Source organism: Helianthus annuus, chromosome 15 (genome assembly GCF_002127325.2).
Source record: "Helianthus annuus cultivar XRQ/B chromosome 15, HanXRQr2.0-SUNRISE, whole genome shotgun sequence".
Lineage (NCBI taxonomy): Eukaryota > Viridiplantae > Streptophyta > Magnoliopsida > Asterales > Asteraceae > Helianthus > Helianthus annuus.
In genome coordinates, this window is record NC_035447.2 from 109,764,213 (window position 1) to 109,769,715 (window position 5,503).

The following is a 5,503-nucleotide window of genomic DNA, read 5'->3' on the forward strand; positions in this document are numbered from 1 at the left end:
GTTTGACTTTCACTTGACTTTCAGTTCTGACCCGTTTAGGCATATTTTAGAAATGCCTCAGAGCTTAATTGGACTAGGTTACATGTTAGAACAACCCTCTGTTATTATACACCTTGATTCATTAGTTATCCAATTAATATGCATGTTTCCGCTAATTGCTCATATGTTGACCGTTATGCCCTTATTACCTCAAAACGTGATTTATGAAAATGTAAAAGTGTAGAAACCTTAGTTACTGATATATAGACTGGTATGCAAAGTTTGACATCAGTTTGACTTGCAGATTAAGAGTTATGCTCATTATCGCAAAATTAATGCTTTATGCTAATAAAATGGCGTAATTAGCGTATAGCCTAGTTAAACATACTTTTTGGTATCAAATCTTTTACCCACTGATTAATATATTATTTGGGATTTTTAAAGATTTTTAATTAATTTTAGGCTGAGCATAACTCATAGTCGTAGGCTCAATTTGGTGAATGTCGGTTTTGCTCTTACGGGCCATAAAATGAGATTTACATATCTAAACGACTCCAAACCTTTTGCTACTGATCACATATAATAAATAAATTACTTTAAGCCTTCTGGAAATATAAAAATATCAGATTTAAGTATCAAACCCGGAAATGGCCTTTAATCGCCTTAATTAGCGTTTTTAACGCATAGTATGTTTTAAAATCATGTTGGACATACCCGGGTTGATACCTACTGATATAAGAGGACAATTATAATATTTTAACAGTAAGCAAAGGTGGATAAACTCATACTTCAGTTTTGAGCTTTTCGGTTCATGTGAAATTACCAAAATACCCTACTGTTATAACTCATTAATTTGAGTATGTTTGCTGATCACATCAGACCTGTAACTCAGGTTGTTACTTAAACTCTTTTATAAACTTTTAAATGACCAAACTACCCCTACGGGGCCTAGTTTGTGTTTAAACACGTTTCGGGCATAATGAAAGGCATCTTACTGATGTCACAACATATTTGAGGCACAATTAACTTAGGAAACCTGTAAATAGCTCTCATAAATACCCGTTACGCTTATTACGCGTTCGGTTCGGTTTATGTAACTAGTTTACATAAACTAGCCTAAACGGGTTAAACCTTAACGGTTTTGTCTCAAAATCCAGAATGTGAATAATAAACCCATATTAAACAAGTCTCTGAACTTGCCGGGTCTAAATCACATTCTATCCGGTCTTCGCTTAATCGTGCGTACGAACCATATCCTTGAAACTAGCCGGTCTAAGCGTAAGCTTAATTATAGACCATTTCTCGGATATCCTTGGCATCATCTTACGAGATGGCCACGACCTGAGCACGGGGTGTAGGCGTACACCTGTCGGTGTATAACTCTATGATGTGGTGTGTCTATTGATCTTTAACCCGGACAAGATCCGGGCCACTGAATGCACAAGTAACATGTAATTCGTTCACAAGATTGTAATATTAAATAATTCTCCCAAGTTAAATAAAATGTTTATGCCACGTGCATCCAAACCAATTTTTAATCATTTTCCAAAATGAGTCAGTTGAATGTATTTACCAGTGTAAACTGACGTATTTTTCCAAAAAGATTAAATGCAGGTACTAAGCGAAATTGGCTGGGATTTCTCCTTAGCATCATTAGAAGTCTCGCAAGCTTAAGATGCCTGAAGTCTATTGAACTATTGTCTCATATTTTATTTCGATCCGTCTGTGGATAAACAGTCGAACGTTGTGATACTTGATATTACAATAATTGAATCCGATTGTGTTACATCTTTTAAATTGCTTCCGCTGTGCATATTAAATATTGTGTTGTTTGACTATTATGTTGCCAACCACGTCACGATACTCCCCCACCGGGCCCACCGGTGACACGTGGAAATCGGGGTGTGACAGTGGGCCTAGTTTGATTCTTTGCCAGTAGGATTACTGGCCTCATTCGAATAATTGTAAGAAAATTTTCTTGCTTATTTTAGCCAGCAAAGATGTCACAAGCGTGATTTAATAGACGTCATGACCAAATAGCCCGCAATCATTTCCTCCGAGCGGTCAACCACGACGAAATGATTTTGACAATCTCAGGCAAGGATAACTTGCCAGAAAAATTGGACAACGTCATAGCGGCAGTCAAGACGTACGACCAAACCACACGGTCTCTCAAACCCCACACTGAGAAAGCGCAACAACAACAAGCGCAACCGGGATACATGGAATCGAGGCAACGATTCCAAACCATACACCTCGTGCGGGTATAAGCCCGCGCGAGGGTAACCATTAATGCCCAGCGAGATCAATGGGCATTCAAGAAAGAGTCTTGAGACCGCAATTGTATCAAGCTCACGAAGTCGACAAGAGACGTCCTTCTCACGGACGCAGAATTCTTGCGACCGGCCCAACAGATGAAGTATAAAAAAGGGCAGGATTTGACCCTTTATTGTGAATACCATAAAGACACGGGCCACTCCACAAACAATTGCATCAGTCTCGGCTTGGAGATTGAACTAGCCCTAAAAGAGGGGAATCTACAACACCTGTTGTCAACTGCTCCAAAACAAACAAAGCGCATTACCCCCAACGACGAGGGCACCTCCAGCGGCAAGAAGGCCATGTATGTGGCAACCACTCACATGATCAATCACAGCTGCAGACAACCGCGCAAAGCGGCAAGAAGAGGGGACGATGACTGGCGTGACGAACAAGTCATCTTCCCCAAAGTTCGAGGCGGACCGCGCGACAGGCGCGGCGTCGTTATCACCGGCTACTTGGCTCATTACTGCACTGAGCGTCTATTTATCGACCTAGGCAGTACCTCCGATATCATTTACGAGCAATGCTTCAACCAATTCGATTAAGAAGACAAGGATCGGTTGCAGCCGGTGGACTATCCATTGGCCGGGTTCGCGGGGGAAACAGTTTTCCCCCTAGGCCAAATCACATTCCTAGTGCGCCTTTCCAACGCTAAACACACGCGGGTCGAGGAGGTAAATTTCATGGTTCTATCCCACACCTCCCGGTACGACGTACTTCTCGGCAGAGAATCACAGGGCAATTTCAATATAATAACGTCTGTTCCCCACTCTGCTATCAGTTTTCTAACCGAAACGGGGATCGCGATAATCTACGCTCGCAGAGAAGTAATGTCAACGGACGAACTGCGTCCGGCCAAGACGGCAAGGCTGACCCCCAACACCAAAACGGAAAAATGGGTACTTAATGCAAGATACCCTGAACAACGGTTACATTGGGTCACGGCTTGTCCAACAACACAATAGCGCACCTGAAGCAACTTCTTTTCTGGAATAAAGACATCTTCGCATGGACACCCTCCGACATGACAGGTGTCCCACGTGAGGTCGCGCAACACTTCTTAAATACCCTACCGGGTATCAAGCCCGTGATCCAGGGACAATGCCACCTGGGATCCGCAAAGAATGAGGCGATGAATGAGCAGGTCAAGGAACTGCTCTCCGCATGCATCCTGCGGGAAGTAAAATACCAGACTTGGTTATCAAACCCAGTCATGGTAGAAAAAGCAAGCGGGGGCTGGCGCATGGGCGTCGATTACAAAGACCTTAACAAAGCCTGCCCAAAGTTTGTTACTTACTTCCGGAGATCGACGAAAAAGTTAACAATCTCGCGCTGTTCCGATGGACGTGTTTCCTCGATTGCTACAAAGGCTATCACCAGGTACAAATGGCAATCGAGGATGAAGACAAAACGTCATTCCGCACCCCTACCGGAAATTACTGTTACACAAAAATGCCGTTTGGGTTGCGCAACGCAGACGTAACCTAGCAAAAATTGATAAACGGCACTTTCGGTGATCAAATCAGCAAAAGTGTCGAAATTTACATGGACGACCTAGTCGTCATGAGCATGGAGGAAGACACCATGCTCCAGGACATTGAAAGAATATTCCAAACTCTGCGAAGCGTTAACATGATGCTCAATCCAGGGAAATGCTCGTTTGGAATGGAAGAAGGAAAGTTTCTTGAATTCATCGTCACAAAAGATGTATTCAAAGTTAACCTAGAAAAAGTTCAGGTGATCGAGCGCATGCCATCGCCATCAACGATAAAGGAGATGCAACGGCTAGCCGGCCGGCTCGCCGCTTTAAACAGATTTTTGGCCAACCACGCGGCTAAATCTTATCCCTTTATCAGTACCTTGCACAACTGCCTAAAGAAGGAACAGTTTCAATGGACTGCTGAGGTAGAGAGCGCTTTCTGGAGATGAAAGAGTGTTTGATCCAGCTACCAACTCTCACCGCGCCGCGCAAAAAAGAAACACTTATCATGTACTTGTCTACCGCAGAAAACGCAATGGGCGCGGTACTTATAGTGGAGAGAGATAGGGTCCAAACACCAATCTATTATGTCAGCAAAATGCTCAACGCATGCGAACCGAAACTGAGTGGTTTGGATTTTGGACGTGTGGTTTCAAACCACCCGTTGTAGCTTAACAAAAGAGAAAAAAAAACACAATAAATAAATAAATAGAACTAAAGTAACCCAAAGGGCTCTTTTCCTCTATTTACATTAACATGGCCGTCAATAGTAAATGGTAATAATTGGTGGAAAGAAATGGTTGATGGGCACCGGTCATTGGGGTATGGGGTTTGGGTTGGGGCGTTGGTTGGCTGAAAACGCCCAAGCCACCACTCTGGGGGTTTGGGTTGGGGCGTGGGTTTGGGCGTGGTCCCTTTGGCGTGGGTTTGAAGCCGGGCGTGGGGCGGGCTAGTAAGTGACATGGCAGGCTCTCAATGGCCAAACCAAACTCGTGCCCCCAACCCAAGCCCCACCATACCCTATGAGCATGGGTTTGAGTGGTGGAGGAGTTCCCATTCCACGTGTCAATAAATGCCCCAACCCAAACCCCACCATACCCCATGGTCTAAAATGATATATTTTTTTGTCTTTTCCCATACAGCAATAGTATGTATACATGCGAAGACAAAATATGTCACAACTAATGAAAGTGGTGTGGTGGTAAAGCCGGTAGGTTTTAAACCCGCTAGCGTAGGTTCAAATCATGTTTGAGGCAATCCTCATCCTCATTGTTTTTTTTAGAAGTGTCTAACAAGAACCCTGAACTTTAATAATTTACGTTGCTACCCTTAAACTTTAAAACTTACTATATAGTCATCAAAATTTAATAAAGTACTACCCTCAAACATTAAAACTTACTATATAGTCTTCAAGATTTAATAAAACCTTTCTTTTTCTCTGTTTTTCCTTTGTTTTTTTTTTACACTGTCCAAACTTAAAATAAATTTTGATTTACCGCAATGAATCGAATCGGTAATTAAAAATGCAAAAATTTTAGTTTTTTTTTTGTCAAAATGATGGCAGTGTTTGGTTTTAAATGGTTGACTCGATTTAGTTTTTATTCGTGTCATGCAACTGTCTGGCACTCGCTCCTTGGTCCTATCAAACTACAAATTTCCCCCCTGTTCAAAATTACAGTTTGGCCATCGTTTTAGTTTTTTTTTAGCAAAACTATGATAGTG